At 33.9% G+C, this 24,819-nt stretch overlaps 1 protein-coding gene across 5 annotated transcripts in view; it reads right to left on the minus strand.

Annotated features, from left to right (window-relative positions):
• Nucleotides 1–24,819, minus strand: part of LOC129938428 (phosphorylase b kinase gamma catalytic chain, skeletal muscle/heart isoform) — an 81,999-nt gene that overhangs the window by 52,975 nt on the left and 4,205 nt on the right. The window contains exon 1 of one of the 5 annotated variants that reach the window (XM_056045985.1): nucleotides 359–511. The exons of the other annotated variants lie outside the window; for them this stretch is intronic. The gene's annotated coding sequence lies outside the window, so the exon portion shown is untranslated. Of the gene's footprint in view, nucleotides 1–358; nucleotides 512–24,819 lie in introns of those variants that run through there. 5 annotated transcript variants of the gene reach the window in all.

Raw genomic sequence — 24,819 nt, forward strand, 5'->3', positions numbered from 1 at the left:
CTAATACGTATAGATATTAACATTAGATGACATTGAAATCTAATTAATTTCATTAGAAATTGTCCTAGGCCAATCTGATAATACTGATAAGAGAAATTAGATGATGCGATGTGGGCAACAATGGCAATGACGTATCAAATATATTATAACAATGAGTTAATAGAATTAAACAATGTAAACAAAAAAATCAAGTTCAAGAAATAAAATAATCTAAGAACTTATAAATACGTACAAACCTTCGAAATGAGTAATTGAGAACTTTTAAAATAGTTTTTGTTTCTATTTTAAATACATAATTTAAAAAATAGATTTTTATTTGACAAACGACAAATTGTATACAAAACATAATGTTACCTACCTTCATGATACGAGATATGAAATATCAACTTCCAAATGAATTGAAAACCAACTTTCTTTTGAGGCACACGCGATACAAGGTTAATATCATAATAACAAAAGTCTAAACGAAAGTACTTTGCTTCCACAAATACAACAACAACAAAATCAACTCTGTGTAATATTAAACAAAAACAACAACAAAAACAAAAACTTATTTAACACTGAACACAAGCTTCCTGACTAATTGATTTGTGTAGATTGAATTTATTTAAATATTCAACAGCCCAGACTGCAAGGAAAAATAGAATCAAATAAACTGATAAATTCATCTATTGATCATGAGTTGATCATGCTTACATATATAATGTACTGTCAAAATTTGTATACATTATTCTAATTATTTTAATTAAATAGAAATCAGTGCATAAGTATATATATTATTCAATATTTATACATGCAGTACATAATCATTCGTTTAAATAAAGAAAAAAAAAACTTATTTTTAAGTCGACATTCTTATCAATGGAAAAAGAGAGACTTTATAATAAAGACAAATAAAGGAAACAAACGTTTATTTATTATTATTGGAGATGAGACACAAATACCCACCTCCATTAATCTTCTGGTATTTTGAATTCCAGGGGTCGTTGATTGACTCAAACAGAAACTGAATCACACACAATCAGAAATGGTACTGGGATGAAAAATGCGTCTGTAAACTTGAATTTTATTCCAATGTGATAATGATAACCGAACAAGACTGGAATAGATTTTGGACTTTGATATTTTATCTTTTTACGTTAAGTTTTTGACTAATTTGAAACCTTGGAAGATGTTTTTCTAGTTAAATTCCCAAAAATAAGTTTATGTTATTCCTTAGTATTCATTTTTTCCTTGATCTGTCAAAATGGAGATTTTGACCAAATTTTTGAAAACATTTCATAAGGATGTGTCTAAACTCACTATGAAACTTATAAAAACTAAGAACGCTTGCATATCAACAACTATCCGCCAGAATCAAATGTCTTAATAAGCTTATCAAACAAAAAGTATATTTTGATCTTAATAACACTTTTAAGACAAGATTGTAAAATATTTGACCGTCGCCATAAGCTTTCAGAGAAATCGATAAAATTCCTGGAAGAAAATTGTTTGGCACAGATATCTTACAAGATGTTCTTATGCATAATGGGTTAGAGTTATCTGATACTCGATCAAAAATCAATGCTTTTCGAGATTTCTTTTCTGCAGTCCATACCGAAAAACAGACTACTTACAATTTAGACCTAACCAACGACGTCCTTCTTAAAGTTTCCGAATTGTCTTCACCTGAAAATAATTCAGAAATCATTACCTTTTCACCATCTAGGTCATCATAAAACCCACTCCGCCGTTCACAACACCCCAACATGTTCATATTTGCAGAATAGGTTTGAAAAATAAAAAATCCCTTGGAATTGACGGAATATCGAACTTTATCCTGCGAAAAAGCTCCTATTCACTCTCTATGAAATACTGGCATCTCTGTTCTTTCATCTACTTTACTTCAGCTTGGAAAGAGCAAACTTGTTACCAATACCTAAAACTAGATCTACAACAGAATTAAAAGACTTTCGACCTATTTCTTTGTTAGTTGAACCAGTCAATATTCTCAGTAATACCCGTTGAGTGGGTATTACTGAGAACATCGTAGAGTGGTAGTACCCGTGGCATGATCGTTAGTGTGTTGGACTGTCATGCAAGGGGTCTTGGGTTCAATCCCTGCCTGTGCCACCTTAATTAATAATTTTCGCGGATACTGCCTCTTGCGAGGAATTGACAAATCCTTCAAGAGTAATTATTGTCATGAAAAGTGCTTTCGCAAATTAGCCGTTCCGATTCGGCCTAAAATTGCAGGTCCCTTCCATTCCTGACAACAGTACTCGCACACAGGAATCGTTGAGAGTTGTAAGTCACTAGGCCCTGGTTCACAACGGACTGTTGCGCCACCCGATTTATTTATTTATAATACCCGTAGAGTGATGGTTTGTGCGTTGGACTGTCATGCAAGGGGTCTTGGGTTCAATCCCTGCCTGTGCCACCTTAATTAAAAATTTTCGTGGATACTGCCTCTTGCGAGGAATTGACAAATCCTCCAAGAGTAATTCTTGTCATGAAAAAGTGTTTTCTCAAATTAGCCATTCGGATTCGGCATATAAACTTAGGTCCCTTCCATATCTGACAACATTACTCGTACACAGGCATGGTTGAGAATTGTAAGTCACTAGGCCCTTGGTCTTTATGGATTGTTGCGCCACCTAATTTATTTGTCTTATAGTCAATATTCTCTGTGAGGATAAAAACATCATTCCTCAAACTCAATATGGGTTTAGAAAGAACATTCAACTGAACATGCCACTCTCCTACTTTGCAATACTATTATTCAAAACCTGAGATCTAAAATATGCACGATTTCATTAAACATAGAAATTGAAAAGGCATTTGATAATCTTTGCCACAAAGGGATGATTTTTAAATTGTTAACACTTGATTTTCCCACATGGCTAGTGCGTATTATTGAAACCGATTCTCATGAATATATTGTTAAAACTGAGCAGTAAGATCCTTTCCGAATATTATCAGGAATTCCGCAGGGATCACTATTTGGTCCCATTTTGTTTAATATATATTTATATGATCTTCCATTCAGTTATTCGAATGAAGAACCTAATGGAATCCTATTTGCAGACGATACCATCATAGTAGCCAGCCAGTGACGTACGACCACAGAATGCTCTTTTTAAAATAGAACAAAAATTACCCTTACTTCTAGGCTATTGCAAAAAAGTAGGGTTGAAATTTAAATACGGGAAAATGTAACATGCTTTTTAAACGCAAGTGGAAAAGGCCATCGTATGGCAGTTAAAGAAAGTTAAACTCTCTCCCTAAACATAAGTAACGTATACATTCCATTAAGAACCGAATTGAATTATTTAGGTATTCACTTTCATAACAGATTCCTTTTGAATGAACACGCCCAAAAGCCAGTACTGCACACAAAAGGAATGCCTAAAAATACAAAACTTTTAACTGTTCCGGCTACGTTAGCTAAAGAGCTTGAACGATTTATGAGAAAAACTTTGAGATTTCGCTGTGAAAAATTTAGAAGATCGAATAAAAAATATTTCGCAAATAAGATAATTTATGAAGATTGCAAAATAATTCCGCTAATCTAATATTTGCAAAAATTAAATTAAAACGCATTGAACATCATCCAAACGCACTTATAAGATCCCTGTTTGATTTAAACCTTACAGAGAGATTGGAAGACATCTACTATCTTGCCCCTTATAACATCCTTAATGAGCTATCATTTCCATTAATAAAGCCTGACATTAACAGGGATTGCTTGATATCTTTTAACGAGAAAGCAATCGTACTCCAGAACTTGCTTTACAATTAAGTAACACTTAATTAATTATTTAAATATTATATACAAAATATGTCTGTATTTTTTTTGTCTGGCAAATTTACAAGCCCACTTCATAATTATTAATTCATTTATATATTTATAATCATAAGAGAAAATTGTGTTTCAAAAGCCTCAATAAAAGAATTGAATTGAATTGATTGTTCACCTTATTTCAAATACATGAATTTTGTTTTGGCTCTTTTGCCATTTGAACCCATCAAAAAAAGTCAGTGTTGTTTTTCAATTTTGTTTGTTTTTCTCTTCTATAAAGTAAAACAACTTTTGAAAAAAAGGTACACAAATCCAAAAAGGAAGACATTTTTTATTTCCAGTGGAAATTATTTTTATTAAGAACATGATCTTTTGCTTCTACTTGAATCTAAGACGACGTTTTTGAACGGCCCATAAACACAAATGTATTAAAAATTATGCAAAAGAAGGTAGTTTTGAGTGTTTATATACTAACATTTTAATTAGAGAATATCAATTGGCCGAGTGATCCTTACTAAAAAGTTTTCCAACTAACGAAAATTTTGAAAAACCGAAAGTTTTTCTTAATGTTTATCGGAGAGTTAAAACTGTTGAGCAAATAAATGTTGTTTTTATTACGGTTGGAGTGAGTTATGTAATTTCTAATTGGTTTCACTTATTTGTCTTCACATCCTTTACCTAATTTAAGACTCTTTTATAAGCAAAAATCGTAGACAAGTGTTACTTTAAGGAGCTGCTGATCTTAGGATCTTTTTATAAATCCTTGACGGTGTCAAAACAAAAATACACTTCACTAGCGTTGTTCGTTTTCTAGACACGAATACTCACATACCAAAAAAACGAACAGGGAAATTTTGAATATCCACTTGCGCAAATAGTTTTCTTAGTGGTTTTGGGCGTGGATTTAAAAGTGTCTTCTCGTACAGAAGTTTTACAGGAAATTTCGGCACTACATACTTTTTATTGCGTTTTTATGTTCCACAAGAAATGTAATTTCAGATTTTATTCTCGTTTTAATCAGAGATGAGGAAATTTATTGCGAACTCAGTTTGCTGAACATGACAATTATTCGAACTGTCAGTTCTGATTCGAAGTGAAATTCTATTCCAGCGAAACTAGAAATAGCTTTTTAAAAATTCAGCGCACAAAAATATTTGGGTGAATGATTTTCCAGGCAAAACTCACAATAAGGCTGTTTAATACCCTGGTACCCTGTAGTACCCGTGGCATGATGGTTAGTGCGTAGGACTGTCATGCAAGGGGTCTTGGGTTCAATCCCTGCCTGTGCCACCTTAATTTAAAAAAAATAATTTCCGCGGGTACTGCCTCTTGAGGAATTGACAAATCCTTCAAGAGTAATTCTTGCCATGAAAAAGTGCTTTCTCAAACTAGCCGTTCGGATTCGGCCTAAAATTGTAGGTCCCTTCCATTCCTGACAACAGTACTCGCACACAGGAATGGTTGAGAGTTGTAAGTCATTAGGCCCTGGTTCACAACGGACTGTTGCGCCACCCTATTTGATTTGAATACCCTGCTTACAAGAGGACATCAAGGAATCGAATTGAGATTTCGATTCAGGTGTATTGTGGCACAATTCGAGAAATCGAATTGAAATAGAATCGAAATGACATTTGGATTTTATTTGTGTGCGTATTACTACGTGAACAACTTTCAAATTTTAACAATATGCTCCCAACAAAAAGACGCGCGCCAAATTAAATTCAGCTTTAGAAAAAACGAGATAGCAGAAACATATCGCACGGACACAATTAATTAATTCGATTCACTTTGTTCTGTGGGATTGGATAGAGTAATTCTATCCGATCCAGGTTTATACTGCGCTAAATCATGATTCATTTTTCCTTGTAAACGCGGTATAAGTATTATTATTGCTTGTATTACGTCAAAAAAAAAACTAAAATAGTGTGTTTCAATTTTGTTTTGTCATTTATTCCTATTTTGACAGTTCGAAAAAAAGGAGGGGACATTGTTCGATAGTTTTTATTTTAAAACCGCTGTACTCTATTACAGTAAGTAAGTAAGTAAGGGGCCGGTTAAAGCTATCAGTAAAAACCATCAGTATGTTTTACTGAGGAGCGTTTATTGCAATCAGTAAATTTACGTCATTAAATGTTGTTTTCTTCCGTTCATAACATCGAGGTTCGAGCCTCAGACAATTTTGTTGCTGTTGATTTCATCAGTAAAATTTTTAATGATGTGATCGGAACAATAAAAAATTGGAACACCAACAGTAAAACTAAATGGAGTTTTTTATGGATTTTGGCAGTCAGCTGTTCAGTAAAGTGAAATTTCATCATTAAAAATATTAAAATATTGAAAAAATTACTTGAATATGGGATTCATTCTTAATTCTTAATTCATCAATCCTTTGCTAGAAATAAATCTGTAACATGTTCAAAACTAAAAACATAAATTTTACTGATGGATTTTACTGATAGCTGTAACCGGCCTCTAATTCACGATTTTTCATGGTTTGAAACTCAAACTTTGACAGGTATATCGGTTAATTTGCTCATCTCTGTCTGAAAGGTGTATGCACCGTAAAGCGTCGTTGTATTGCTGTAGTTTCTTTTGATGAAAGCTGCCTCGAACCAAAAGAGAGTTTTCGTCGAAGGATACGAAGGAAAAACAACGCGGTAACCCTTTGCTCCCATTTTCCCAAGATGTTGGCTGGGGGGAGAGGGCAAAGGCGGTGACCCACAGTGGTGCGAGAGCGGTAAAAAGTCTTTTTATAAAAAGTCATATATATATCCTTTTAAACTCTATGTTTAAGTATCTTAGATAACCCAAGCATATGATTTAAAACTATTTCTTAACATATAAATTGTATGTTCTGATTTACAAGCCCTTAAAGTGGAAAAATTATTTTACCCAAATCGCGAACCGTATTTTCAACAAATTTTGAAATGTTTTTTTGCGAAGTTCCTTCAAATAAATTCTCAAGCTTCTTAAATTATTTAATTGGTCTATTTTCGATTCTCAAACAAAAATATTGATTATTTATAAAAGATAAATTCTATAAGTAGTCTGAAGCTTTAGTACTAGGAAAAAATGCGTTTTTTTAAATTTTTGATTTAAAAAAAGCTCCAAAAGATACCAAGAAAGTAAGTATGCCAATATATGCTCCATACATTCATGTTAAAGAACCGATAAATTAATTGCAGATACATGCAGATGTGGAAGTTATGATCAAAAATGTTTCACTAAATTGGATTTCAAAAAAATCCGTTTTGACGGTGGTGTTTACCAAAAAGTTTGATTTCTTTCGTATTAATTATCAGAATGAACTGGTTAAGCCTATTATTTTAAGAAAAAATGTAAAACATTATTTTAAAAACAAACAAAATTAATACAATGACCTGGTGTGAGAATTTCAATTTTTGCGAAACTGTCTATTTCTGCCTGGAAAATTTTTCAACTTTGAACTCAATTTTCTTGAAAACAACACATGAAAAATAATAAGGTTTTATGATATTTTGAATTATATGAAAAATAATAAGGTTTTATGATATTTTGAATTATATGAAAACTTTTATTTATATATAACATCAAACGCGTCAAATTTTATAAAAATGTCAATAAAATTTGACCAAACATGAATAAGGCTAATCTTAACATGTGTGTCATTTCGGATTTAACAGTCGTTTTCCGCTCTCCCATACAACCCGAACCACTGTGTGACCCCACAAACTTGGACTTAAGCTTATACTAGCTGTTTTCATCATCTGAAATGCATACCAAAAGGTAACTTTCAGTCTACATAGGTAATAAAAGTCACCATTACAAAGTTGAATGCAGTTTACTACAAAAACGCTTACGTCTTATGGCATAACATAAGATACACTACCGGTCAAAAGTTTGAGACCACCTCTGAAATTTGAGAAATATCGAGTTTTAACCCCTAAACTGAAGTTTTAGGAAAAAAGTTAATGCGTGTAAATAGTGAAGAGCTTTTTAACTAAACATAAACTAGTTTTTTACTAAACATAAACTATTTATTTAAAAAACCAATAAAAGCTCTAAATTGAGTTTTCATCAAAAAACCCTCCTTTAAATTCAATAATATTTTTTTACAATTCTGGGCTATCTTCTTACAAGGTTTTGTTTTTTTTTTTTGTGGAATATTATTCCAGCAATTTTGTAAAGTTTCCCAAAGAGCAGATTCCGATGTTATGTGGTGATTCCGGACATTTCTGCCAAGCTCTTCCCATAAGAGCTCAATGGGGTTAATATCTGGAGACTGCGGTGGCCATACCATTACTTTTAGAATTTCCTCATCTTTTTTTTGTTTCATTTATCCCCAGCAAAGTTTTGAAGTGTGTTTCGGGTCATTGCCTTGCTGGAATACAAAACCTTCACCAACTAATCGGAGCCCAGATACCAAAACGTGGTCTTCCAATATCGTTTTATAGAATTCTTTATCCATTCTTCCGATCACTCGTGTTAGATCTCCTACTCCATTGAAGGAAAAACATCCCCACACCATTACTGAACCCAGTTGGGACCAAACAGTCTGGTAGCATCTTCTGTTCAGCACTGCGCCTGACCTACACTCTGCGATTTGAGCCAAATATCTCAAACTTGGACTCATCGCTCCATAAGACTCTGTTGAAGTCTTCATCTGTAAAATCCTTATGGGTTTTAGCCCATTCCAACCGTTTGATCTTGTGTTGGGGTCGTAGAAATGGTTTCCGCACTGCAACTCACCCAAAAATGTCCAGCATGCCATAGCCTTCGTTGTATCGTTGATACAGATAATGGTTCTTCCCGGTGCTGTTTTCTTCCTAGAACGCTTGTTTATGGTGATCATATGCAGATCTACGGTTTTCGTCGTAACTCTCGTTCGTCCTGACCTCGGTTTATCCTTAAAACCACAAGTACTAGAGTAACGCTGTATGGTCCTGTGAACTGCTCCTTTGGATATCTTCAGTTTTGTGGCGATTTCTCTTTGCGAAAGCCTTCTTCAATAAGGGTCATAAGCGCAGATCGAGTTTCAATAGTTAATTCCTTAACTTTTCCCATAATGCGAACTTTGTTTACTGTAGAAGATCACAATCTCAAATAAATTTAAATTTGATCAAACCGAGCATTACATACAAAATCCTGAATATGAAGGTATTCAAATTTTACATTTTTTTACCCTTTCATAAAAAAATTTAATTTAAAAAGTCATAAAAAATAAAAACTATGTGCAATCCAGATAGAAGTCAAAAACCCAATACTGGTTTTTTAAAAACTTTTTTCACAAAACTCCTCATAACTTACAGAAAAGGATTAATATCTGGGGTTTTTTCACTTGCACCTTTTATGATTGGTCTAAGTTAACAATGCAGGTAAAAAAATCCTATATTCATTCATAAACCCAGGCGCCAGGTACAAATAAAGCAACCCTTTGAAGGTGGTCTCAAACTTTTGACCGGTAGTGTATACCACTTGCATTCCATTCCACTTATCACAAACATTTTAAACTAACAAAAATCATTCATTCCAACCATTTCGACAACCGACGGCAACGTTCTATTTAATTAAAACAAAAGAGGAGTGTGTCTCATAGTCATTGGGTGCATTGCGGCAGCCCCATCACTTCAAAACCTACAGGTACCTGCATAGGTATCACACAAAAATAATTGTTCTTCCCTATTAGCACACATTACATATTTATCAAATAATTTACAATATAAAAGCACGTGCATCAGATCATGCAATATAAAATCGAAGCCAATAAAAGATCAACAAGAGAAAAGAGAATGAAAGGAATGAACAAAAAGCAATTACAAAAATAAATTAAAGAGACAAAAAAAACATAAGTTCACAATTTTCTAATTTCGCTTTGTGGTCTTATAATCTCGCATGATATAAATTTTCATTAGCGAATGCAACAAAAAGTCTGATTTTTCAAAGAAAACAAACAAAGAAAAATGTCAAAAAACACACAAAAAGAAAATATTGCTAAAAGGAATATCAGAATAGACAACAACAAAAATTATGTATAGATGAGATGTTACCAGATCAGATCTAAACTTATTTAATCAATTCGGATCTTTTGTTTACATCAACTAACAAGAAGTGTCAACCAATGAAATATTGAGGCGTAGCGCACACCCAAGTCTTATATTTTTTTTTTTAAGATCAATGCTCTATTTCTTTTCTTGTTATGTCAAAAAGTGGTTTAAATGTCATTTTTAAAAACTGTTAGAATTTGTTAAAATCAAGCTTTCAGAAATAAAAATTAAATAATTGTTTGTAAACTACATCTCCTATTTGACACTTCAACAATGTACCTAAAAACTTGTTACAAATCTTGAAAATCGTAGAGTTAAGAAACAACAAAAGTTGAGTTAAATTTCAGATGGATACCTTTTTTTGAGGGATAACAAAAAAGAGAATCTAAGGTCTTCAAGAATGTGACAGAACATATCGTTGAATTTAAAAAAAAAAACTTAACATTTATTTCAAATTTGTATGTTTTTTTGATAAAAATCCGATGAATTAAGCGCCAATTATGGCTATCATTATAATCGATGCGGAAAAATTTTTGAATCGATATTTGACGGTGTTTCACTTTGATTAGAAATGAAAATTATACACTGATCGATCGAAAATTACACAAAGATTTTTTTGAGAAAAAAGAAGTGTAACTACGCAATTTTGTTCAATGACAGAAACTTTTAATGATAGCTATAAGCGACCTGTCAACGAAATTCCAATGTTTGTTTTCAATAATGAAAACCATTGATAGCTATAACTGATGCCTTATTAAAACTATTCTTTATAAAATTGCATTTCATTCCAAAAGTCATTTTATGTTATCATCGGGGTTCTGTAACTTTGACAGGCGATATTTTTATCGAATGGAACAATATGAAATAAAAATCAGTGTGTTCTGTTAGCTCATAAGGAAATCATTTTTTCTCATCAAACGTCAAAACTCATTACCATATCAAAAAAGGCATTATAAGAAAAGGTAAGCAAAATAATAAATAATATGATTATTGAGTATTTTGAATACTTAGACTAGAATCCGGGACTCCATAGTTTGACTCATTGCTGCTGAAAAGTCCTGCCTGTTTTTGATTTTGTTGTGACAGAAGATTGACAGTTCAACTTATCTCCTTCCAACAGATATTCCAGCCAGAATAGCGTTAACTGAGTACTGAATCGTTCCATTTTTTAAAAATGCGTAAAATTATCGCTGTAGTTATAGAACGTAGGTACAAGATAGTTATATTTGAAAATCGAGTAATTGGGGTATATAAGTTCTGATTTTGTTTTTGCTAAACTCAACTCCATTAAGTTAAATCCGTTTTTAACGATAACCTGGAGTCTAACTACAAACACAACGGAGAGAAAGTTTAACAACTTGTAATTGTATAAATCGTCAAATATAAAATAATTGAGTTTTATTATTTTTTGAGGGTTTTGATAACACTCGTTTTTGGGAAAAAAATCCTTACAAGAAAAAATTCGTACTTCGTATTCAACAAGCGAATGGTGCGTTTCTTATAATAAGTTTGGGATATACAACAACTCTACACTGGAAACGCTGTACTTACAAGGAAATCCTTCAAAAGCGTATTTAATTTTGAACATACAATTTTCCTTGACTTCGCATCTTCATATTTTTTTGTCCATATGTACACATATTATCTTTCTTCTAAATTTGTAATAACCATAAACTTCTTGTTTTTTTTAATAATTACGACTACCTATACATTATTTAATTCTTCTTATATCTTTTAATAACTATTGTTTTTATTTTATAAATTGTGGTCTATCATAAACACATATTTAAAAAAGAAAACATATGTTTGATCAAATTTTTTATTAATATCATAAAACCTAGTTGAACTAATAAAAATACACCCTGAACCAAATATGTTTCTTGTTTCCTCAAATTTTTCTTCTCACTTCAGGTGTTAGTTATACTTTTATCTTCTGTATAAAATGAATTATTTGTTTTAAGAACGCTTTTCTATCAGGGAACAAGTATGGCCTAAAATCATCAAGGTGCAGAATTGTCTTTGCTAGCAATTTAATGTCTTAAATCTGGACTTAATTAAGAAAACAAAATTAATGAAATACTAAAACTAACATTTTTTGTTTGTCCATCAACAAAGATGCATAGAAAATTATTTCGGGAACGCGTCCTAATGTACAATCTTCAACAACAAGTTCAAAATATGATTAAAAAATTTAGGGTTTGTAACCGTATTTTGTAGACAACATCTAGTTTTAAGAAGGATACTAAAAGATTATTTATTTTTAACTTTAAAAATTCAAAAACCGTTTGTCCGATACCGCAAAAGTCATTTGAGTGAATATATCGATTATCGGATCAAAAATAATTTGAAGTAAACGCAGCCATTCGGTGTCAAACGTCAGTCGAGGAAGACAACAATAACAAAGCCGGCTGTCAAAGTATTTATCGTAAAATAAATTATATCTAAATGGTAAGTACCTCTCTATTCATTATTCGTAGAGCGTACATCGATAGTCCGTCATTCCGTGAACGTATTTTTTACATTTAATTATTGACGAAATTCTTTTTTACGACTCGAAATAACAAAGAAACCTTAAATATTTTACTATTGACAAAGTCAGATCGCATTTAAGATGGCCGCCGTATAATCAAAGTGCTCGCTTATTTGAAATCATCATTTCGTGAACGGTCATTTCCGGAACGTTCCCGGATATGATTTGAAGTACATATTTTCCTTGTAGAAGATTTTGTATGTATTGTTTTCATTATTGCTTATTTAATAAAGATACATAATATACACATGTTATTAAACAAAACTTAAATTGTGTGTTTTTTTTGTTCTTGTTGATTCTTTCAAACTTAGAAAAACGTTCCCGAATTGATGGTTTCAGAAAGATATTGAATACAAACAAATATTACTAAAAAAGTATAGAATTCTGTGTGCTGCCCTGTCAAAATGTATTAATATACAAATTTTAAAACAGTATAAGCTAAAAGTCATCATTATAGCTTGCAATCTTTTATGTCATTAAACCAATTTTGAAATTTGCAACCTTGGGAATTTTGAGCCAAATATGCTTTTAATCTAATTCGTGCTTTCGCACAAGATTTTAAGTATTTTTCTTTGTGACTTGTGAGGTTTTTTTTAAACAAATTACTTACATAGGTACGACTTCCAGTGAAATAAGGTTCATGATTTAAAATAATTCTAAGTCACGGGTTAAAAATGAAGCTCAACAAAAATTTACCAACAAAACAAAATAAAAATACAGCTGTGTTCAAAATAATAGGAGTGCTTTTACAAAATTTGCTCAAGTGTTTTTTTTACCATGTGTATACGGGTAATCAGCCCATTTCTCTACCGGTAAGTATAACGGGACATTAAAGATGATAAAACAATGAACTGGTTTGCAATTCATAACCGTTTACATTTGTAACCAGAGATCAAATGATTTTTACTCTCAATCAGGCTATTCAAAATAATAGGAGTGTGAGTTAAATTGTACGTAAAAAAAATCAAAAACTTAAAAAAAATAAACAGTAAGTAACTAAATTAAAATAGGAATATTAAATAGTTGGAATATCGAATATATAAACAAGTTTGGTTATTTAGTGGGCCGAGGAAAGCACTGCACCGACGAAAAACGGGAAATCATAAAAAAGTTACGAAATGAAGGAAAAACTTATAAGGATATAAAGTTGATGTTGGGGTGCTCTGACCAAATGATCGCCAATGCTGTAAAATATGAAAAAAAAAGTCGAAACCCGGGGACGGAAACGAGAAACGAGTGAAAATGATGATCGTCGTATTGTTCGCTACAGCCGAAAGGATCCTTTTGCGTCCTCTAAGATGATCCAGGAAGATCTAGGACTGGCAGTAATTAGCGTAACAATAAGAAGGCGATTGTTGGAACACAATCTTTCCGCTGGCAGTCCACGAAAAGTGCCGATGCTTACGAAAAAACATGTAGCCGCTCGTTTGAAATTTGGAAGAAGCCATGCTAATTGGCCTGCAGAGAAATGGCGAAACATTTTGTGGACTGACGAGACCAAAATTGTTTTATTCGGTGGAACTGGCTCTAGGCAATACGTCCGACGTCCAGAAAATTCCGAGTTTAAGCCTCGGTACACCATTAAAACGGTAAAGCATGGAGCTACTAAAGTGATGGTATGGGGCAGTTTCTCATATGCTGGTGTTGGCCCCATACATCAAATCATTGGCACGATGGACCAGCGCGTTTATGTGGATATAATGTCCAGTGTGATGCTGCCTTATGCGAGTTGGAATATGCCGGCTAAATGGGTATTTCAACAAGACAACGACCCGAAACACACCAGTAAGTCTGCCAAGGAATGGTTTCGGGTCAATGAGGTTGAGGTCATGAACTGGCCAGCTCAGTCGCCTGACCTCAATCATATGGAAAATTTATGGGCAGATGTGAAAAAGGGTGTTTCTCGACGAAGACCCTTGAGTTCGAGACAGTTGTGGGACGCAGTCGAGGAAACATGGAACCAAATTCCAGTTGAGAGTTGTCAGGCCCTTGTGAACTCTATGCCACGCAGATGTGCAGCAATTATAAAAAACAAAGGATTTTTCACAAAATACTGACAAAAAAATCTTAATATTGAATATTTTTTTTTAGTTTTTTATACTTTATTTTGTTTACTCCTATTATTTTGAACAATTCGTTTTGGCTTTATTTTGATAAAATTCATGTTTTTACTACCTTATTTGTTTTAAACAAAGTAGTCTTTAAGCATAATAATAAAAGACTGGATTACTTATTTTGTACAAAAGAAAAAATAAATTTAAAAAAATTATACAATTTTAGAGTCACGATTTAATCTAAAAAGAACAGGCACTCCTATTTTTTTGAACACAACTGTATATATATGTATTTTGTCCTTATTAAATTAATGCGGAGTGTACAAATGTGTATAAATCTACTGGTTAGAGCTTTAAATATTTTATAACTGCAATTTTATGACAAATTGGTTCAAGAGAACATATGTATCAGTAAAAAGTTATTTAGTACGATTATTAACAAGTAAATAAAATAAATTTATAAAAATAGATGGTTCTACAACGTTTACTTCTTTTAGCCTTGCAGAGTTCTAAAATTGTATAAGATAATATTAATTGTGTCAAAAATAATTCGTGTACTCTTTTTTAATCTATATCGGGCTTAAACTACATATAAACTTCCAAAATCACTGCAAAAAGTTTATTCATCTAACATTTTTTTTTGTTTTGTTTGAAAATACTCTCAAAACAATTATTGTGTCTCTATGACAATTTTTAAGTATCTTCTTATTTTTTAAATGATATTGTTTAAAATTAAACCCACTAAGTTTTAAATCTCAATTTTTTCATTTCACACAACCAAAAAAGCCAATAATTAAAAAGTACCAAATAAATAAGCTATAAATGGGTGAATTTAAATAAATGGGCTGGCGATTGAAATAGTTGGCGCCACACTTAATGAATTTAGATTACTTTTTGAAGATTCACATATCGACGCGATCTGTGTTTGAGAAACGTGGTTCTCTGCACATGTGAAAGATGCAACATACTCTCTTAGTGGATATGGGATCTTCCTTTCTGATAGGTGCAACCGCGGAGGAGGTGTTGCTATATATGTTAAGGAAAACCTTATCTGTAAGAAGTTAAACTATTCGTCACCCGGCTCTTCTTGTGAGTATTTGTTTTTGGGGTTTAAAGGCAGTGAAGGTAATCTTCTCTTGAGAACTATCTATAGACCTATAATAGGTATATCGTTTTGGAACAAATCTACAGAGTTATTGAAGAAATTACTGTTATCTCTTCAAACATTATTATATGCGGTGACTTTAACTGTGACCATGTAACTGACAAAGGTTAATTGAAAACATGAGATACTTCGACTTGCACTCAGTGAACAATACTCAACCTACCCACTTTTCCAAGTCATCCTACTAGATCATTACTATGCAAGTGAAAAAGCTAAAGTACTGTTATATGATCAGCTTGAAACACCAGTTTTTTCTAGACATGATCTTATTTTTTTGACCTATGATTTTAATTCAAGTGTAAACCGAGTGATTTCCAGAATTCATTTTAGAGATTTAAGAATATCAATAAAACACATCTTGAAAATGATATAAACATGATAGCATGGTATTACATCTTCCTAATGCCGTCACCAAATGACCAAGTCGAGTTTCTACACACAAATATTAACATTTTATTTGATGGACACGTTTCATTGAAAGCACAAACTAGAATCCGCGAAAATAAACAATGGTTTACTAGTAGGATTAAAGAACTTATAAATCAGCATGATCTAGCATACCGACTCTGGAAACGTTACCGTGTTAACGAGCTCTGTAAGTTGTATAAATCATTGCGAAATAAAGTAGTTCAAGAGGTAAGACGCGCAAAAGTACAGTTCTACTCTAATCGTCGAGATCTAAAATCGGATAGTCGTAAAATATGGAACAACGCAAGCTAGGAATATGGGAACAAAGAAATAATTTTCCAGCAGAATTGAATATTAATGAGCTAAACAGAAAATTTGTTTCTATACCTATAATAACTCTAAGAGACCATGTATCTCTTAATACCATACCTCCACCTCCTTCAGACACTTTGTTCAAGTATAAGTATAAAGTCCAATGCCACTGGTGCTGATGATTTGAATCCTATTTTCATTAAAGCTATTCTTCTTTTGCTTCTACCCTATTTCACACATGTAATAAATTCAATCCTTACCTGGCATTTTCCCACATCAATGGAAAAAAGCAAAAATAATTCCCATCCCCAAAAACTGGCTTTAAAATGAATTTAGACCAATTTTAATACTTCCTTTTCTGTCTAAGGTCTTTGAAATGATAGTGCAAAAACAATTAAGCAACTTCGTCAGTCGCAACAACCTTTTAGTCGATGTTCAATCGGGTTTTCGTTCACACCATAGCTGTATAACGGCACTAACTAAAATAATCGAAGACATAATGACTGAACTCTATATTGATAATGTAACTTTTTTAGTTCTATTAGACTTTTCAAAAGCATTCGACATGTTGAATCACTCGATACTTCTGAATAAACTGCGTCACAGATTCAACATATCTTTAGAAGCTATTAAACTACTTTCTTCCTTTTTGAATGATAGAAAGCAAGTCGTTTACTTAAATAAAAATCTCTCCGATTTTCTTCCGATTCAACAAGGAGTTCCCCAAGGATAAATTTTATCCCCTCTTCTATTCTCATTATATGTGAATGAAATCGGTTTCATTAATAATGGAGTATCAAAACATTTGTATGCCGATAACATTCAAATTTACAAAAGCTGTCATTTGGGTTTAATTGACGACTGCGCTTCACCCTGAATCAAGAACTAGACAAAATATCTTACTGGGGGTCTTCCAATGGGTTGATTCTCAACGCAAGCAAATGCAAATGTCTTGTCATATCAAGAAGAGAATTAGACTTAACATACATTCCTTTCATATTTCTAAACCAGAACCCAATAGAATTCGTAAATTCCAGTAAAAATATAGGAGTAATATTCTCTAAACTCTAAACTGCGCCAACTACAGAGGCATCCGTCTCCTTAACATTGCGTATAAGATCCTCTCTGCCGTATTATGTGAACGTCTGAAGCCATTCGCCAACAACCTGATTGGTCCTTATCAGTGTGGATTCAGACCAGGAAAGTCCACTATCGACCAAATATTCACACTACGGCAGATCTTGGAAAAAATCCAGGAGCTTCAAATCGATACCCACCATCTCTTTATCGATTTTAAAGCCGCGTATGACAGCATCTATAGGGAAGAGCTCTACCGAGCAATGTCTAGTTTTGCCATCCCTGTCAAACTTATCCGTTTGTGCAGAATGACGATGGAGAATGCACGCTGCTCTATCAAGGTCGGAAAAGATCTTACCGATGCATTTGATGTCAAAAAAGGTTTAAGACAAGGCGATGCACTGTCATGCGACTTCTTCAACATCATTCTGGAAAGAATTGTGCAAAACTCAACCGTCAACACTACAGGCACAATCTTCCAAAGGTCCATCCAATTACTCGGATACGCAGATGATATTGACATAATTGGAAGATCAAAGCGTGATGTCAGTGGAGCATTTTTGAGCATTGCGACGGAAGCGAAGAAGATGGCTTTAGTGGTTGTGAATGAGGGCAAGACCAAGTATATGCTGTCATCAAAAAAGGACACTGAACGAAGACGTCTTGGACAAAACGTCACCATGCACGTCACCATGCTATAACTTTGAGGTAGTTAAGGACTTTGTCTACCTAGGCACCGCTATTAATGCAGACAACGACACCAGCGCTGATATCAAACGAAGAATAACTCTTGCAAATCGCTGCTTCTTTGGACTTAGAAGGCAGAAGAAGTAAAGTCCTCTCTCGAGCATGTAAAATAACCATCTATAAGACACTCATCATCCCGGTTCTCATCTATGGCGCTGAGGCCTGGACCCTGTCAAAGAAAGATGAGAACGTCTTAGGATGCTTCGAGAGAAAAATTCTTCGGGTGATTTTGGTCCCGTACGCGTAGATGGAGAATGGAGGAGAAGATATAACGACGAACTGTACGGGCTGTACAGCGACACTGACCTAGTTAGCAGAATTAAAGTCCAACGGCTAGGTCATGTAGAGCGGATGGACATCAACGCTCCAGCCCGGAAGGTCTTCGGATCCAATCCCGAGGGACGGCGCAGTAGAGGAAGACCGCGACTCAGGTGGCGCACCCAGGTGGGAGAGGACCTCAACCAACTTGGCGTGCGAAACTGGAGATAGGGACCGAACTGGCTGGAGACGCTTGTTGGTTGATGCCCAGGTCCGCCCCGGACTGTAGCGCCACCTTAAGTAAGTAAGTAAGTAATCTTCAATAAAACATTGACCTGGAATGACCACATCAACCAATTAGTGAGTAAAAATTATGAAACGCTTAGAACGCTGTGGACCGCCCACAACATCACTCCATTTAAAACCAGACTAACGCTTGCAAGGACCCTTGTAATACCTGTTCTCACTCATGGATGCGAAATTTTTTACAACTGCGATTCCATCAGCAAAACTAAACTAAACATAGCCTTTAATAGTATCATTCGATACATTTTTGGGTTAAGAAGGTCAGGCCATATTTCACATTTACAAGAGATTCTGCTTAGTATACCTTTTAATGACTTCATGAAGCTTTGAACATTGATACTGTTTTTTAAAATCTTGGAAACACGTCAACCAGCTTATCTGTTTGAAAAAATCAGAATGTCAACATCGAACAGATCGACATCGGTAATTTTGCCACGCTTTTCGTGTTTGACGTCAGAAACTCTGGAACTCTGGCAATCACTTCCTACATATTGGCGGGATTAAAATGTTCTTTTCGAACCAAAGCAACTAACTTAATTAACTATCTTCTCTTCTCTTCTTAACTTTAACTAACAAAACTATCTTTTCTCTTTATTTTCCTTCTTCTATTTCTATCATTTCTATTTTAACGTCAATTAATATTTTATCGATAAATTATTGTTATTTTCTTTTTTATTTAATTTTATATTATTTTCTTATCGTATTTTTTAAAAATTTGAAATGTTACATAAAGTTAAGTCATAGGCTTTCACAAATTTATCTTATTATCTTACTGTGTAAGCTTTATAAATAAATAAACTGAAACTGAAACTTAAATCAATGTAGATCCCTTGTGATGCTCAAAAAGTTGTATAAACTCCTTCAAAAGTGAGAGTATAACGTATGATTATAGCTGTTGTGTCAGATACTTAGAGGCTTTAATAACACTTAAAAGACTGTTTCCTACAAAGTCTTCGAGTTCTTTAAGACTACTGAAGAAGTACTTTCCTAATAACTAGTATGTTTTGTGGCACAATGCTCGACAGTTCCATAGGAAGTGAGTAGTGTTCTCGCCTTCTTCCTCATCGTGTCTCCCCCATACATACGAGGGTCGTTTGAAAAGTCTGTGCGAAAATAAAAACTGCTTAATTTTTTTGGATAAACCTTTTTTATTTTTCAACGTAGTCTCCTTTCAGGCTTATACACTTCGTCCTGCTCTAGTTTGTTGATCCCTTCCGAATAATAGAATTTGTTCAAGTCTGTAAAGTAGCCATTGGTTTCTGCAATCACCTCCTCGTTGGAATGGAATTTTTTTCCCGTCAGCCATTTCTTCATATTGGGGAACAAATAACAATCCGACGACGGAGTCAAGTCTGGAGAAAAGGGGGGATGTGGAACGATTTGGAATCCTAATTCCAGTAGTTTTACGGTCGCAACTGCTGAGATATGAGCTGGTGCGTTGTCGTGATGGAAAAGAACTTTTTTGTGGGCCAGTCATAGAAGTTTCTCTTTCAGCTCGGTTTTCAAACGGTCCAATAGCAATTAATAATATTCACCTGCAATCCCACGCACCTTCATTTTTCTGTCATTCGTGATGAATATCATGAATTTTATCAATGATTTCTGGAGTTGTAACCTCAACAGGGCGTTAAGAACGTTCAGCGTCTGTTGTGCTCATATGGCCACTCCGAATTTTTTTAAACCACTTGGAAACTGTTCTACTAGAAGGTGTGCAGTCACCATAATATTTATATCACACACTAAATTCCTTTTCGTTCATTTTTTGACTTCCTCAATTCAAAGGGATGTCAAACACAAACCAATAAACCGACCTGGCTAAAACCTAACATGCTACTAACTGTAAATAACCTCGATATGCACCAGTAGTGCCATCTGTCTGACTTTAGACGAACTTTTCAAAGAACCTCGTATGTCGTTGTCAACAAGTCAAATTTTCTTCCAACAGGTTGTGGCAGGTTTTCATGCTCACAAGAAATCGTATAGATTTTTTGTCGAGATACATAATTGAAGGGGATCTTATTAGACATAAGTGGGAGCTAGATGACATACTAAGACGTCAAAAGTACCTGCATCTCAAAATAGAGGGGTTTAACTTATATTCTATTCATTGGAATTCAAGGACTCAAAGTTCATTAAAAAGTTTAACCTTTTCGATTGAAAGTCTCAAACAGCAAATACATGTCAACACAGACTATATGATTGATCATTATTTCAACGCAGATATCAAATTCAAAGCAAATTTTATTCATTTAAACAAAAATTAAACTATAAAAATTACACCATTTAATAAACTCGATTGATTTAATTCTTCAATTTTCAAGTTTTTAAATCATTTCGAATCATAGAGACAAGATATTATTTAATTTTAAATTGCAAACTTACAATAGCTGTCGGTTCGGTGTAGTCAAAAACCATAACCTTCTTTTGTATATAATTATATTTATATACTTATTTTAAAAATGTATTAAGAAAAAAAAAGGTTCAACGAATATATTACAAAATTACAGTAACACTTGCTGACTGAAAGTAAATAAATTTTAATAAGTGTTATAAAGTGAATAAAGTCACTTGAGAGCCTATAAAAATTTAATTCTTTGTCAGCACAAGGTACCCACACCACGTACATAGGTTTCCTTTTATGTTTATTTTATTTTAATTCCCAAGCTATCACGAGTAATAAAAATAAAATAATCGACCGGGAGCGGGTGTAACATCTTTCTGGGACAGTTTTGTTTAATTAATTTAAAGATTTGTTTGAAGACACATCATCATCGGTATCTCTTAGCGATAGGCTGAAAATTAAATGTTTAAAGTAAAAACAATTGATTGGATCGAGATTTAAGTTTACTTCAATTAAATTCAATAGAAATTAAAAAAAATTAATTATCTATTCCAAACACTTTTTTTTCATTCTCTGCAATAATTTCTTAACTCATATCGTTTGAACGCATTTAATTTACCAAAAACATTCGTCCCGTTTATCGGGTCGTCTGCATAAGAAGGCATGGATATCGATTTAGGCAAAAGTCTAACTACTGAGGTAGCTGAGTAAAAGGAAATTACAATGCACAGGCCTTGATTCTAATCCCAAGGAACCACGAGATAGACGACAATTCCCCCCATGGAGAAAATGTGCGAAAATGAATAAACTGGATGAGCTTGTTAATTGAGACTCTATTTCCATCCACTTAAATACCTTTTTAATTATGATAATTGTTGTATAACATCATACAACAAATTCAATACTATTCCAGCATTCATTTTATTTTAAACAATGCATTTTCAAAGTAAGCAATACTCTTTGGTGGCTTATTCAATTTCATTTACTTAACTGTGTGTGATTTAAGTCGTACACGACTGACTAAAAATATAAACAGCTTTTATTCTGTTTAAAAACATGTGTAGGTGGGTATAGCTTTCACATTAAAAGCAATATTATTTAATCAGTTGGATAAACATTATGGATTCATGGATAAGGGAACAAATAAATTGTTTTCAGATAATTATTTTCTATTCTTCCAGTCGAAAATGTTGCAAGTGAACTTGACATTCGTTAACTAAGGTTTGATCGTAAGCTTCAATACCTATTCTTTTTTCATTAAAGTTTTATACTAGGTAGGTGGTAATTTTGTATGACGATAACACTGCAAGGGGTTATAAATACCCTTGTAAGGATTAAAAGCAGTCCGAGCAATTACGAATGAAGATTAGAATTACAAAGGACATACAGTAGAGCTAAGGAAAGAATCCCTGTATTCAACAGTACGTCCAAAATTAGGCTATAGATTAAACTAAAGAGCATTTACAGAAGTGCGGATATAACGATTGAATTATTTTAAGAAGAAAATGCAACCGGCTTGCGGCGGCGATGTTATGTTCAAGAATAGCAAAAGTCTCAGCAAGATGACGATCACCTATCAATTCTAAAGCTCTCTTTTTAATTATATCTAAACGACTCAAGTACATTACCAAGGCACCAACCAGCCCACCAGCATTGAGTTTTTGAAGCGTTAAATTGATTACCCGTTGAACAGATGTAAAGATCAGAATTTGATGAGCTTATCATAACCTGCTGTTGGAAGTTCACATCAATGGATAATGAGTATCTAAAGACGAATATGAAAAGCAAGGGGTAAACGTAAGCTCTTCTTTTAAGCATCCTTCTTGACTTGTCCTTATGCTTCAGGAGTGTATACATTTGGGAACTGATTTAAGTTTTATCTGCGTCCAATATGTAGCGCATATTGTTGCCAATACTGAAAATAGGAGACCCTCTAAACTGAATCAACAATAGAGGTATCAGTCTACTTCACATCGCTAAAACCCTTCGTCAACAGCCTGATGGGTTCTTATCAATGTGGTTTTAGACCAAGAAACACAACATTACGGCAAATCATGGAAAAACCCAAGAACAACAAATCGACATCCACCATCTCTTCATTGAGTTCAAGGCGGCATATGACAGCATCTACAGGGACGAGCTGTATAGAGCCTTGTCTAGTTTTGGCATCGCTGCCACTTAAAGGTTGAAAACAACTAAATAGAAACTTTTGATGTCAAAAAAGGCTTTTGCGACTTCCTTAACATCGCACTTGAAAGAATGCAGAGCTCCCACGTCAACCAGAGATACTTTCTTTCAAAAGTATGTCCAATTAGTGCCATATGCTCATGGTCATGACATTGACATTATCGGAAGAACATCACGTGATGTCAATGTGAGTATTGAGGCAGATGCGGCAAAACTGGGCTTAGCGGTAAATGAGGGTGAAACAAGTAACACGCTGTCATTAAGAAAGGCCCTACAACACTGACGACGCCTCGGTCAAAACTCCACCATCGACAGACGTCGCGCGTCGTAGTAAAGCTCTATCTCGGGCGACCAAAGTATCGTTAAATTAGGTCCTCAAGTATTTACGGTGCAGAAGTATTTAAAATGACAAAAGCAGATGAAAGCACCTTCGACTTGTAGGGCCTCAAGTATTTACGGTGCAGAAGTATTTACAATGACAAAAGCAGATGAATGCACCTTCGACGAGTGGCGCGCACAATTGGAAAATGACTACACCCAAATTGAAGTGCGCAACTTGAGACATTTAGCTAGGGAATGGGCCAGATGGAGAAGTTTGTTCACACAGGACTTTAGCTCCTTAAGAAGTTAATAAATATTTAATTTACTTTAAATCGGAAGTATTCGTTTTTAAATGTTTTTATAGCGCAATTACTTACAACCAACGAATGTTTCACAAAAAAGTTAACATATCACAATTATTTTTCTTTGTCATAAAACATGATTATGGCAATAATTATGGTAAGAAATACTTGATTGACAAGATGCGTTATTTGAAGAAAAACACTGTGAAAAAAGTACTGCAGTATTCGATATTTTCTGACCTAGACATTTTTCGAAAATTTAATGCAATTTAGTTTTACAGAATTTAATAGTCATATCTTAATGAAGTTATTAGAACCACAGACTATCAATTATGGTAAATAAGAGGCAAGGATGGATGCAAGGGGAAGAGGTCGTGGGGTAATGACCCCCCTGGGCCATACAATCCATTGAGTTTAGTTGTATAAGCAATGGACAGGTTCAGACAACGTAATTGACTTCGTTTGCAGTCAACTTCATTCTTTGAACGTAAATTTTGACCAAGGAAACTAGTAAGTTTTTCAAGTGTCATGATTTTTAAATTCAAAACTTAATTTACAGCACTTATCGCCAACTTTTTTCATGTATCGCCTCTGACTTTAGATCTGACGGATGGAGATTTATCTTCACCGATGGCTCTAAAACTCCGGACACCACATCTTATGCGGTGACTGATGAAAACGGATCAACCATAAGCATTGGCATTCTCCCAGATTTTGCCTCCGTCTTTACAGCTGAAGCATTTGCAATACTTCAAGCTACTAAAGCTGCAGCCAATCTCTCTGAAAAATGCATTATATGCTCCGACAGCATCTCAGTAATCAATGCAATTCACAACGCAAACAACAACACCGAAATCATATCAGTAATCAGATATCAACTCATAAAATTGAAAAACATTAAACTAATGTGGACTCCAGGTCATGTTAGAATACTTGGAAACGAATATGCCGACAGTGCAGCGAACTCAGCCAAAAACGCACCTGTACTCACCTTCAACATTTTCACC

Source organism: Eupeodes corollae, chromosome 1 (assembly GCF_945859685.1).
Source record: "Eupeodes corollae chromosome 1, idEupCoro1.1, whole genome shotgun sequence".
Classification (NCBI taxonomy): Eukaryota; Metazoa; Arthropoda; class Insecta; order Diptera; family Syrphidae; genus Eupeodes; species Eupeodes corollae.